General features: G+C 35.3%; 1 long non-coding RNA gene across 1 annotated transcript in view; it reads left to right on the top strand.

Annotated features, from left to right (window-relative positions):
* LOC309665809 overlaps positions 1 to 14,475 on the top strand; it is a 95,999-nt gene that overhangs the window by 35,261 nt on the left and 46,263 nt on the right. The window lies entirely within an intron of this gene.

Below are 14,475 nucleotides of genomic sequence, written 5' to 3' on the forward strand. Positions count from 1 at the left end.
CCACAGAAGACAGATAAGAGCAGGTACTAGAATTCTAGAAGAAATAAACAGGAAATGATTTGCCAGATATCAGTGACCAATGTTTCTCTGAAAGCTGATTACTGAGAAAAGGAGCAACCGTTTTACAGACAACTACCTATAAATTAAAAGTATACATACTCATAATTATTAAAATATCAATGTATATGCTTATATGTCTATGCTGTAATGAAGGGAAATGAAATAATAGCTAAACATAAACACAGGCCAAATTGGGGTCTTATGTCTTCAAACTGCGTATTCAAATATGGTTCAACTCATGTTAAAACAATTCCTCTACAGTCAGAAGACCTTGAAGCTCTGTGCTTTCTGGCAATCAGAGTTTCAGTAAGTTCTAGTAATAAGACTATGTCAGAGACTAAGTGGTGTGGTTTTCAAATCAAGTGACAAGGGTTTAACACTGGCCCACAACTAACTATATGTGTGACCTAAAAGGCAAGAAATCAGGGTTCCAGCTTTCCATCACTCTTAATTGGCTATATGATAAAAGATGAGTCAATTATCATCCTTTTATTTTGGTTTTCTCATCAGTTTAACAGGTGTAGCCTGCTTACCTCAACTCTGGGGAAGGATAAGCAAGCATCGTTTTCCGCTTTGGTGGAAAAATAAGACATCTAAAATAATGTGATTCGTATTGGAAAACAAGAGATACTGGATCACGTACTACTTCAATAGTAAAATCTTGTTAAAAGTCAGAGGGAACATGTAGTGAAGTGAGTTTTTTAGTGGAGCAATAACTGAATTGAAAATAAACCTACCAGAGAGATCAGCCAAGATGGCAGATTAGAAAGAGCCTGAGTTCACTTCCTCTCATGGGCTGACCCAAATTACAACTATTTATAGAACACCTCTGGATGAAAAAGACTGAAACCTCAGAAAAGATCTTATACGACTAAAGATATAAAGGACCCATACCCCCAGGTGGGTGATCCACAAATGGGAGAATAATTACAATTGCAGTGTTTTCTCCTCAAGGAGTGAGGGGTGTAAGCCCCACATCAGGCTCCCCAGCACAGGGGTCTTGCTTTGGGAAGACAAGCTGCTAGGACATTTGGCTTTGAAGGCCAGCAGGTCTTACTTTCAGGAGCCCCAGCGTGCTGTAGGAAATAGACTTCACTCTTAAATGGCACACACAAAATTTCACATGCTCTAGGACTCAGGGCAGAAGCAGGAATTTGAAAGGAGCCTGGGTTAGACCTACCTGTTGATCTTGGAGAGTCTCCTGGAGAAGCAGGAGGCAATTAGAGCTCACCCTTGGGGATGTAGACACTGGAGACAGCCATTTTTGGCAGCTTGCTCTATCACGTGGACACTGGTACAGGCAAGAGCCATTTTGGAATTCTCCTTCTAGCGTATTAGCCTCGGGACTTAGTCCTGCCCATACTCACTATTCCATAGGCAACCAAATAGAGAATTCTCAGGCCAAGCAACTAAATAGGTGGGGACACATCCCCACCTACCAGCAGCAGACTGCCTTAAGACCCCCTGTGCCCACAGCTGCGCTCAGAGACAGCCCTGCCTACAAGAGGACCCAGGACCAGGCCCCATACACCAGCGCATGGGCACTAGAGCCAGAACCCCCCAGGGCCCAGCAGCCAGATACCCTGGAACCCAGCTCCACTGAGCAGTTGCAGGAATTAAGGCCCGAATTCCTGGCCCTAGTCACCAGCAAGTCTACTCTAGCCTTAGGACCAGCCTCACACACCAGTGAGTGAACATCAGCACCAGGAAAACTGCAGCCTCACAGCCTGTGGATGTAGCTCACCCACCAGCAGGCCAGCACCAGTCCTGGGTCTGGCTGGGCCCTGGCCATGCCCACCAGCAGGCCAACAAAAGCTTCAGGACATCCTGGACCCCACAGCCAACTGTGATGGGAATGAGCACCACCCACCAGTGGTGCTATACAAGCTCTGGGGCACCTACGCCCTGCAGCCAGACCCCAGGATCCAGCTCTGACTGCCAGTGGACCAGCACTAGGCCCAGGTCCTGGCTTCACCCACTGGTGTGTGGAAATCAGCTTTGGGATCTCCTGGACCCTGACACAACCCACTAGTGAGCCAGCACTAGCCCAGGGCCCCACAGGTTCTGCAGCTAGCTGCCTCATGACCCAGCCACAACAAGCAGTGGCCAGCAGCCTCTGCACAAGGCAGGATCTGGAAACCAACTAGACCAGGGGCCACGTAAGCCTACCAGACTTCCCACAGGAGGTAGCCTGCCATAACAGAAGGACCTAAGAAGACCACATGGGGGGCACTTCTAGAGAATATATCTCTAGATATAAAAACAAAGCCTGTATATATGCTACCTAAAAGAAACTCACTTCAGATCTAATGACACACACAGACTGAATGTGAGGGGATGGAAAAAGTTATTCCATGCAAATGGAAATCAAAAGAAAGCCAGAGTAGTAATACTTATATCAGACAAAATGGAATTTAAAACAAAGACTGACTGTTACACAAGTCAAAGAAGGACATTACATAATGATCAAGGGATTAAACCAAGAAGAGATATAACAATTATGAATATATATACACTCAAAGTAGGACCATCTAAATACACAAAGAATATATTAACAGACATAAAGGGAGAAATTGACAGTAACACAATAATAGTAGGGGACTTTAAAACCTCACTTTCGTCAATGGACAGATCATCCAGACAGAAAGTCATTAAGGAAACAATGGCCTTAAATCATACATTAGACCAGATAGACTTGATATATAGAGAACATTTTATCCAAAAGCATCAGAATACACATTCTTTTCAAGTGCACATGGAAAATTCTCCAGGATAGATCACATGATAAGTCAGAAAACAAGCCTTGGTAAATTTAAGAAAATTGAAATCATATCAAGCATCTTTCTGATCACCACACTATGAGACTAGAAATCAACTACGAGAACAAAACTGCAAAAAACACATACATGTGGAGGTTATATAATACGCTACTAAACAACCAAGGGATCACTGAAGAAATCAAGAGGAAATTAAAAAATACCTGGAGAAAAATGAAAACAAAGACACAATGATCCAAAATCTATGGGACTCAGCAAAAGCAGTTCTAAGAGGGAAGTTTATAGTGATACAAGCTTACATCAGGAAACAGGAAAAATCTCAAACAAACAACCTAAACTGACAACTAAAGGGACTAGAAAAAGAAGAGCAAACAAAACCCAAAGTTAATAGAAGAAAAGATATAAAGATGAGAGCAGAAATAAATGAAATAGTAATACAGTCCTTCCCCAGGTAAAAGAAAAATCTCAAATAAACAAACTAACCTACCACCTAAACAATATCCTACTCAAAAAGCAATGGGGCAATAATGAAATCAAAGAAGAAATCAGAAGATACCTCAAGATAAATGAAAATGAAAACAAAATCTTACAAAAATCTATAGTATACAGCAAAAGCAGTTCTAAGAGGGAAGTTCATAGCAATACAGGCCTTCCTTAAGAAACAAGAAAAAATGTCAATTAATCAACCTAACCTACCACCTAAAAAACTAGAAAAAGAAGACAATACAAAACCTACAGTCAGCAGAAGGAAGGAAATAATAAAGATCAGAGAGGAAATAAATAAAATAGAGATAAAAAATAGAAAAGATCAATAAACACCAGAGCTGGTTTATTTGAAAAGGTAAACAAAATAGACAAAACTCTAGCCAGGCTCACCAAGAAGAAAAGAGAGAGGACCCAAATAAACAAAATAAGAAATGAAAGAGAAGAAATAACAACAAATAACAAACAAATACAAAAAGCCATAAGAGAATACTATGAACAGTTAAATGCCAACAAATTGAACAACCTAGAATAAATGGACAAGTTTTTAGAAACATACAGCCTACCAAAATTGAGTTAAGAAGAAACAACTTGAACAGGCTGATAATCAGAAGTAAAACAGAATCTGTAAAAAAAAAAAAAAAAAAAAAAAAAAAAATCCCTGCAAACAAAAGTCCAGGACTGGACAGCTTCATTGGGGAATTCTACTAAACATACAAAGAAGAAATTATACCTATCCTTCTCAAACTATTCCAGAAGATTGAAGAGGAGGGAACACTACCAAATTCATTCAATGAATCCACCATCACCCTGATACCAAAACCAAAGGCACTACCAAAAAAGAAAATTACAGCCCAGTATCTTTGCATCCATATTCAATAGATGCAAAAATTCTCAACAAATATTAGCAAACTGAATCCCACAAGACATAAAAAGGATTGTACACAGTAACCAGGTTAGATTCATTCAGTGTAGCAACGACAGTTCAACATATGCAAATCAATCAATGTGATATACCACATTAACAATAGAAAGGACAAAAATCACATGATCATCTCAAGGGACACAGAAAAAGCACTGGATAAAATTAAACATCGATTCATGATAAAAACTCTCACCAAAGTGGAACATATCCCTACATAATAAAAGCCATTTATGGGGGGGAGGGATAAATCAGAAGCCTGGGATGAACACACACACACCAGTATATATAAGATAGATAACCAACAAGGACCTAATGTATAGCACAGGGAACTCTACTCAATGTTCTGTGATAACCTATATGAGAAAAGAATCTTAAAAAGAATGAATATATATTCATGTATAACTGAATCACTTTGCTGTACACCTGAAACTAACACAACATTGTAAATCAACTATACTCCAATCAAAGTTAAAAAAAAAAAGAGAGAGAAAAAAATAAAAGCCATTTATGACAAACTCAGGAGCAACATAATACTCACGGGTGAAAAGCTGAAAGACTTCTCACTAAATTCAGGAACAAGACAAGGAGGCCCACTCAAGGATGCCCACTCTCACCACTTCTATCCAACACAGTATTTAAAGTCCAAGTCACAGTAATCAGAAGAGAAAAAAGAAATAAAAGGTATCCAAATTGGAAGGAAAAAGGTAAAATGTCACTATTTGCATATGACATGATACTCTATATAGAGAATCCTAAAGACTCCATACAAAAACTATTAAAACTAATAGATGCATACAGCAAGACAGCAGGATACAATATTAATATATAGAAACCTATTACATTTCTAACAATGAAATATCAGAAAGAGAAAGCTTAAAAAATACTATATAAGATCATTTCAAAAAAATATCTAAGAATAAACCTAACTAAGGAGATGAAAGACCTATATGCGGAAAAATATAAAACATTGATAAAGGAAATTGAAGATGGGTCAAAGAAATGGAAAGCTATCCCATGCTCTTGGATTGGAAGAATTAATATTGTTAAAATGTCCATACTACCCAAAGTGATGTACAGACTTAATGCATTCCCTATCAAAATACCCATGACATTTTTCACAGAACTAAAACAAATAACATTAAAATTTATATGGAACCATGAAAGACCTAGAATTGCCAAAGCAATCCTGAGGAAAAAGAACAGAGCTGGAGGCGTAACCCTTCAGACTTCAGATAAAACTACGGTAATCAAAACAGCATGATTTTGGCACAAAAACAGACATATAAATCAATAGAGAGCCCAGAAATAAACCCACACACTTACAGTCAATTAATCCATTGACAACAGGGGGGAAGAATATACAATGGAGAAAAGACTGTCTCTTCAAGTGGTGTTGTGAAAGCTGGACAGCTACATGTAAATCAATGAAATTAGAACACTCCCTCACACCATATGCAATAATAAACTCAAAATGACACAATAAAACTTGTAGAAGAGAACATAGGCAGAACATTCATGGACATAAATTGAAGCAATATTTTCTTAGATCAGTCTCCCAAGGCAAAAGAAATGAAAGCAAATCAAACTGAAAATCTTTTGCACAGCAAAGGAAACCATAAACAAAACAAAACAAAATTAAAAGACAACATACAGAATGGGAGAAAATATTTGCAAACAATGCAACTGACAAGGGGTTAGTATCCAAAATACACAAACAGCTCATACAACTCAATACTGGAAATTAAAAAAAAAAAAGTCAATCAAAAAATGGGCAGAAGACCCTAACCCTAACCTAAATGTAAGACATGAAACCATAAATCTCCTAGAGGAGAACATAGGCAGAAGACTCTTTCACATAAATCACAGCAATATCTTTTTGGATCTGTCTCCTAAGACAAAAGAAATAAAAGCAAAAAGAAACAAATGGGACCTAATTAAACTGAAAAGCCTTTTGCACAGCAAAGGAAACAATCAATAAAATGAAAAGACAACTTTTGGAGTGGGAGAAAATATTTGCAAATGATATGACTAATAAGGAGTTAATATCCAAAATATATAAACAGTTCATACAGCTTAATACCAAAAAGACAAACAACCCAATCAAAAAATGGGCAGAAGACCCAAATAGACATTTTTCCAAATAAGACATACAGATGGCCAACAGGCACAAGAAAAGATGCTCAACATTGCTAATTATTAAAGAAATGCAAATGAAAACCACAATGAGTTAGCATCTCACACTGGTCAGAATGGCTATTACCAAAAAGTCTACAAATAATAAATGTTGGAGAAAAGGGAATCCTAAACTGTTGGAGAAAATGTAAATTGGTACAGCCACTATGGAAAGCAGTATAGAGATTCCTTAAAAAACTAAAAATAGAGCTACCATATGATCCAGCAATTCCAATCCTGGCATATATCCAGAAAAGATGAAAACTCTAATTTGAAAAGATATATGCACCCCAGTGTTCATAGCAGCATTATTTACAATAGCCAAGATGTGGATACAACCCAAGTACCCATCAATAGATGATTGGTTCAAGAAGATGTGGTATATGTACACAATGGAATATTACTCAGCTGTTAAAAAGAATGAAATATTGCCATTTGCAACAACATGATGGACCTGAAGAGTATTATGCTTAGTGAAATAAGTCAGGCAAAGACAAATATTGTATGTTATCACAGGTGGAATCTAAAAAATAAAACAAACTATTGAATATAACAAAAAAGAAATAGACTCACAGATACAGAGAACAAATCAGTGGGGAAAGGGAAGGAGGGAGGGGCAAGATAGGGGTAGAGGCTTAAGAGATACAAACTATTGTGTATAAAATAAACATGCTACAAGGATATATTGCACAGCACAGGGAACAGAGCCAATATTTTACAATAAATATATGTGGAGTATAATCTATAAAAATTTTGAATTACTATGCTGTACACCTGATACTAATATAATATTTTAAATCAACTATGCTTCAATAAAAAATAAATAATTTAAACAAAAACAGAAAACAAACCTTCTATCTTCAATTTGTAGTATCCTGATGAAGCAAAATACTTCCAGTGAATCACATTCTAATATACTTGAAATTATTATATGAAATCTGAATACTATAAATGCTTTAAAGCTGTTTTAAAAGAGCATCTGAAACATAATAGCTGCTTTTGTATAAAAAAATTTTAAAAATCAACTAGCTGTATTACGCTGAGTAAAATTAACAAATCAGTATAAACTGTGTTTGGTTAAAAACATACTATCAGATTGGACAGCAGCAGTAAGCATACTTCTCATTCTGGATTATACATTAGTAGTTTCTGATATATATCAATATACCTATTTCTAGATATATAGATCTATATATCTCTATGTATCACTTATCTATTTGCCAATCTATATATTAGTACTTATTAATATAGCAATCAACCTTAACATCTTGTGATTTTTAGACTGGTTGGCTTTGTAACAATGCCTCTGAATCACACCTCTGATAAACTGTTATGATCAGCATACTATTCAAAGCAAAAACCTGCAGAATCAAATACATATAAGTGAACACTTCAAACGTAAACACTTTTACCCCTCTCCTCCATTTAATCTGTATTTATGTATCTCAGTCAGCTGCCTCAAGTCCCTTAATTTGGGGTAAGGAGGGGGTGGTTGCTTATGAGTAAGTTACTTGTAATCATTCACGTGTAATATTTAAAACCTGAATTTTTTACAAGTAAAATAGAAATGCAAAGTTTTTCTATGCTAATTTTGTTTTCCTAAAAAATTTTAAGTGTTTCCATACATAAACCTGCTTGCAAAAGTGTATATATTGTCATTTCTCTACTTTGACTCCATCTGTGAAAATTACAACTATTTAAAGCCATGTTTCAAATCCAAGAACTTTAGGAATGTAGACCAAGAAAAGTGTACTATAACGGTAATAGTAAAATAAGATTTTTTTTTCAATTTTAATGAAAGATTTCAGAGCAGTCTGCAAGATTCCATGATTGTGAAGCTACACATATTTGCCTTAGGCAAAACAAAAAAATATATTAATAGTTTATTAAGTATCTACTTAATCAAAAGTTTAATTATCATTAGAAATTATTTTTCAATCTATAAAACATTAGATATTTTATCTAAAAAAATTGAGCAAAAATTTTTTGCAAGTAAACTAATTCCTTTGTCCACAGCCAATTGCACCCACTAAACACTTTATAAGTAATCCTTTTTATGTAGCCATGTGGCATATTCATTTTACACTCAAATATCAAATAAAAATGGAACACACGAGTAATATTTTTTAAAAGATTTGAACTGTTATTTGATGAAATAATTACTCAAAGAACAAGTTTTAAGAACTTTTATAATGAATTCATTTTTTAAAGCATCTGGTTATCTTTCTGATTAAAAATGCAATGCCAATTATATTTTATAGGTAGCAATTTCTTTTTATAGTCTAAAAATTGGATCATAAAAGGAAAACAACTGTGGTTGTAATATTTTTTACGTATTTTGAGGAATATAATGAGATCTGAGGCACTAAATGCGTGTTCGAATTAAAGACAAAACCACATTACTGAGTTTAATTATCTTTGGACGCCATCTTTGGATGAAGTTGCTTCCACAAAGGACAGAGTTTCATACACAATCACTACTTCTATCATGAGTCTAGGTAAAGACTACTGTGATTTAAAAAAAAAGATAGCAGTTATAAAAAAATTTACCGCATCCAAGTAAATATTAAGGTTTGATATAGTATAGTAGAATAGTTATTTTTTTCTATAATTTTATAGACAGAACCCACATTTTCTTCCAGCATTATTAGTCTGTATAATGAGTGCTTTAATCAAAATCAGTATGTATAAACTATAATTTTAAAATATCATATATATTCTCAAGTGCTTTAAACCACTATTTTCCACCTAAATGAACTAGATATTCAGGATCCTAAAATGAAGAGTAATATTTTTTGTAAATATTATCAGAAAAACACCAAGGCTAGTCTAGATGTATCAGATTCAAATGCAGAGTGAGGGTCAGGGAATTATCAGAGGACTGAAAAAATATAGAAGTGAACATTTAACTTATAAATGGCTTTTAAAAGAGGATTGTAGTAGGCTAAATAATGGCCACCAAAAGATATCAGGTCCCAATCTCTGGAACCTGTATATGTTACCTTAAGTGTAAACTTTTTGCAGATGTGATTAAGCTAAGGCCTTTGAGATGAGATTTCCTGTGTTACCCTAGGTGGGCCCTAAATGCCATCGCAAGTGACCTTTTAAGAGAGAGGTAGAGGGAGATGGAGCAAAGGGCCATGAGCCAAGGAAGACAACTCCAGAAACTGGAAAAGGCGAGGAATGTATTCTCTCCTAGAGCCTCTAGAAGGAGCATGGCCCTGCGACCTTGATTTCAGCCCAGTGACTTGACTACATAAAATTTTAAACTTATCTATGCCAAAAATAAAATTCAAACTGTTACTATTGTTTTGTTACAGATATTAACATAGGATTAATAATATATATAATAACAAATAACTAACAAATTACTAACACCCTAGATTATAGCAAGGCTATCTCTAAAATGAGAAATTCAAGGGACCATATAATACACACGTATATTTAATGTTTAAACTGAAAAGCAATCAAATAGAAGTGAGCTGATATATTTTTCCCCTAAATTGACAAAAAGCCAAAACCCTGTTTATTTTTTTTCAGTTTAAAGGAGGGTGTGACAAATTAAGCACTAGCATAGTCTTCCTGCAGGAGAAACTATACCATCCTAGAAAACGGCTTGATGTGTACATATGTATAAGAACTAAAAGTATGTATTGTATTTTACCCTGTAATTTAACTATTAAAAATTAGTCTTTGGGAAGTCATCAGAATGAGTTATTTATGGAAGTGCTATTTTCAGCAGAAAATGGTTGAAAACAATGCAAATATTTAATAATCGGAGAACAGATTTCTACAAAATGATACAGTACAATATGATGATATGACTACATACCATGATTTTTAAGTATAATTAATGACGTCAGAAATGCTTTTAGTGGTAGAATTTGGTGAAATATGAATGTTGAAGAAAAAAACTAAAATATCAAACTGCACACAGTGTATGAAAAAAATTGCGGCAAGTAAAACAAACCAACAAAATAGTATGAGAATGTTTATTTAAAAAGTAAACTTAGAAAGCCTTATTCTCAAATTTTAAGGTAATTAATTCTGAGTATAGCTATATAAATGAATTTTCTTATTTTTAATTTCTAGTGGTTCTACATTGAGGTTTTTTGGGCTTCAGAAAATTTAAATATAAGTATTTTAACTTTTCAGAAAAAAGTTATATAGCATTTGCTCAGATATCCACCATCAATGTTAAACCAACATTAGCATATTGATATATTTGTTCCTGATCTCTCCATTATATTTTAAATTTTAGAAAAATGAAAAAAGTAACAATATAAAAAACTAGCAAATCTCTCTCTCTCCTTCTGTTTTTAGAGTTAACTGACATCCCAAAGTTGGTGTAAATAACACTTGTATTTGGAAAAAGAGTTATCCAATTTTTAACCAAAATAAATTTCAGTAACAAAACCCTTCAGTTAAGAAGAGCTCAGTCAATAAAGAGTGATAAAAATTTCCAACATACAACAAAACACTTTGACTGGCCAGTAGAAAGAGGAAGAAGAGAAGGGAAATACCTGCAAGGTATCAGTTGTTCTGCCTCCAAAATTCTTTGACTAAACTCAGTGAACCACCACACTCATGACCACTACATCCACCACCACCAAAACTACTCCCACCAGGTAGCTGTCCAGAAGTGAGTGCTGCTGGTCAGGCAGCATGAGTCTCAGAAGAACTTAAAACTACAGATGTTGATCAACTCAGTGTTTAGAAGGTAAAATATGTGTTGAGTTTAAATTATTTCTTCAAAGCATGATTTATATTCTGGATTGCATCAGCACAAATTGACTAGGCTCTTTTTATAGTTGAAAAATAAAGATGCACTGAACTACTTTCTGCTTTGTGTTGGGCAGAATAAACCAGTCATTCCCTTGTCACCCACCATCCAATAGATAGATAGATAGATAGATACCATACATACTGCCTGCCTTTATCACTTCAAGATAGAAACTGGAATTTGTGGTCTCTTTTCTGGTAATGACAGACGTGAGTAACTCTTAAGACATATAATTAATCTTAGTTTTCTCATGTACATTTTTTCCCACCAATCCTCTGCTTTCACTTCAAATATTGCCTAGCGTGTCCTTTAAAAAGGCTGTTAATATTTTATGTGAGGGAAAATTACTGAAAGAAAATCAAAAAGTACTTCAAGCTCTTGACCACACCATTCTGACAAATGAAGACTCGCAAATGCTTTCTGCAGCACTCATGCGTATGTGTGGCATGCTCCAGCAAGCAAACACTTCACAGCAACAAAAGGGAACCATGAAGAGTATACCCTTTGGCTGGGAGATTGTGGCATGTGGTCAAGAAAATATTTTACCGTAAACTGAATACTCGTCTTTCTTGAAAGTCAGCAGATACGCACTGAGGTTCCTCTAAGAATCTGTCTCTACTTATTCGGCCCAAAGATAAAAACTGCATTCTTTGGCCCAGTTATCTATAAGAGTTAACGTGTTTTTTCAGACACGTTTCAATAAACAGAATGTCAATGACTGTTTATAGTGCTAAAAGGTTTTCTTTAGGCATACCACCTAAAAAACGCCACTCTTTGATGTCTTCTTTTTTTTTAAATTACACAGTGTGTGTTGGGAGGATCTCCATCTAGGAGACAGAACAAAAAGGCTCTTTAAGCCCTTTAATAGCTCAGTGTTCCCACTGTAAGGGAGTGTAGGGCTTCAAGGAACAAAAAAAGAACCGCTCCTCAGAGTGACTGGTCCTTCTCTGGTGGCATGATCTGGGTCAGAGCAAGGCCACATTTGGCGGAACATCTGTGATCCAAGCTCTAACCTCATGTGGAACAGGAAACCTGGGTGTGTCCATACTTGGCAAACCAGTGCAATAGTTCATGCAGCTCAGTTTCTTCCCCTCCCTGTTTCAGAGGAATAAAGTGCTTCTCTCTACCTTGCTGGATGCCAAAGGGAGTCATGTTCCCAAAGCCCACCTCCCCCAATCCTTCAGCCCCTGTACTTGAAGACTGCCCAGGATCTAGAGAATATCTGAAAGGGCCATTCTTCAAATCCATACTTCCTCTTTTATTAACCCTCTACTGAAACTCTTTTCAATTAACCTGCTGCAGGGGAGTATTTGTTCTTAGAATAGCAATTAAGACCAAGCTGGAAAAGGAATTGAGTAAGAAAAGGACTTGCGTTGGCCACAGTCCAAATTGTTTTTAACTTCCTTTTGCCAACATATGCAGATACAATCAACTCATCCAGGTCTCCTCTTCCGCATGGTAGCAGGTTAAGATATTTTTTCAGACACACAGATTCAGTAAATAGTATAACTATTGATGATAGTGCTAAAAAGTTATTCTTTAAGAATTCCACCAAAATCTTTTTTATTAGAGATAAAATACTCCATGATACTTAAAGAGACATGATTCCAGTTTTGATGTACTGTAATGTATGGAATTAGTGGTGAATTAGAGTCTAGTTCCAACTCTTACTAAACGTGGTCTTAGGCAAGTCACATAATCTGAGTTTTCTTTTGGTTTCCTTTTTTTTCATTAGTCAAATGTCCTTCTACCTTATAAAGCTATTTTAGAAGTCAAGTGCGATAATAAATATAGAAATGATTTGTATAAAATAAAGTAGGTTATGCTTGCATAATGCTCTCAGGGAGGAAAAAACAGCTACATCCATGTCTTTTGACTGTGTGACTGGTTTTTTTTCTAACTGACCATACTCAAACAAACATAAAGATTATTATCCCATTTCAAGAAACTTGATTTTTTTTCCTGCCTAATCGAAGATTATAGACTTCAGAAGTCCTTACACATCCTCTTGCAAAAAGAGAATTCTTATGATCAGTTACTGGCTGGATATATACATACTATTCTGGTGTGATTTTTAGTGAAAAAAATAGTGTGTGGAAGCCTATAATTAAGCATAAAAGGCAATTTCTTATGTATCATTTTAGTTACTTAAAAATATACAAAAATTTACATTTTTATACTTTTTTGGGTCTCTGGATTAAAAACAAACAAACAAAATAAAGCAACATTATTTAACTGTTTAATTGCTTCCATTTTGTTTGGGAAACTTAACCTCAGTTTAACCTTTGTGGCTACTGTGCAAGTCAAAATCAAATGACTTGGACGATCTCAGCCCCAGAATAATAAACTCTTCGGGGGCTTTAAGCCTCTTTACCTTTAACAGGGGGAACTGAGCAGTCTTCAACTTGTTTGTGTTCGTTGATTGATAATGAACAGTTTCTCTGTCCACATCTGTGTAAGACTATGTGAGGTCTGCTTTAGCCTGCTGGGAGTTGAGTGGAGGGAGAAGCAATCACAGTGGGTTTAAAAAATCGTTCTAAAGATGACATTTGGGAGGCAAATATTTTGGCCCTATGCCAATGTTTTTTTTTTTTTTTCTAACTCTAAAACAAGCTTGGCACTTTACATTTTCATTTTAATCTGTTTTCACAATTCAATATAAGTTGACAGTCCACTATTCCTCAAATAAAGGAAACTTTCTTCAAGTGGCTACCTTTACCAATAGATTATCTAAAAAATATATATAATGAAGGAAAAATTCCAGAGTTACAGTATTTTATTCTGATTTCATCACTTGCTACAAAACCCATTAGGAATCAACTCTCATCAGTTATGGAATATTTAATTTTTACTTTTGTTTTCTGTTCAATTTGGCAACAATGCCCATGTCTAGCAGGTAGGTAATCTCCTGAAGAGTTAACTCTTTCTTATTAAATGGAGATGAGATAGTAGTGATAAAATTCATAAAGCTTGCTCTTCCTATAGGGTTTTTCTCACCATAAGAACTTCACGGTATAAATAGGTTTAAATATAACCCATGCCTTTTAAAGCATGTATGCAACAAGAGAAATTTTGTCAAAACTCAACATAGTATAGTTTTGATAACACTATTGATTTCTTTATTCTGTGCAGCTGGCTACCTTTAATCCTATCAGTGTTATGGTGTTATGGGTTTTCAGGAACATTGGTTAAAACGAAAAGTATCATCTGCTGATCCAAGGTGCTATGCTTTGGTAAGTGATCAGGAGAGCAGCTGGGTTGGGATTTCTGACTGT

Source organism: Balaenoptera physalus, assembly GCF_965194825.1.
Source record: "Balaenoptera physalus genome assembly, chromosome: 8".
Classification (NCBI taxonomy): domain Eukaryota; kingdom Metazoa; phylum Chordata; class Mammalia; order Artiodactyla; family Balaenopteridae; genus Balaenoptera; species Balaenoptera physalus.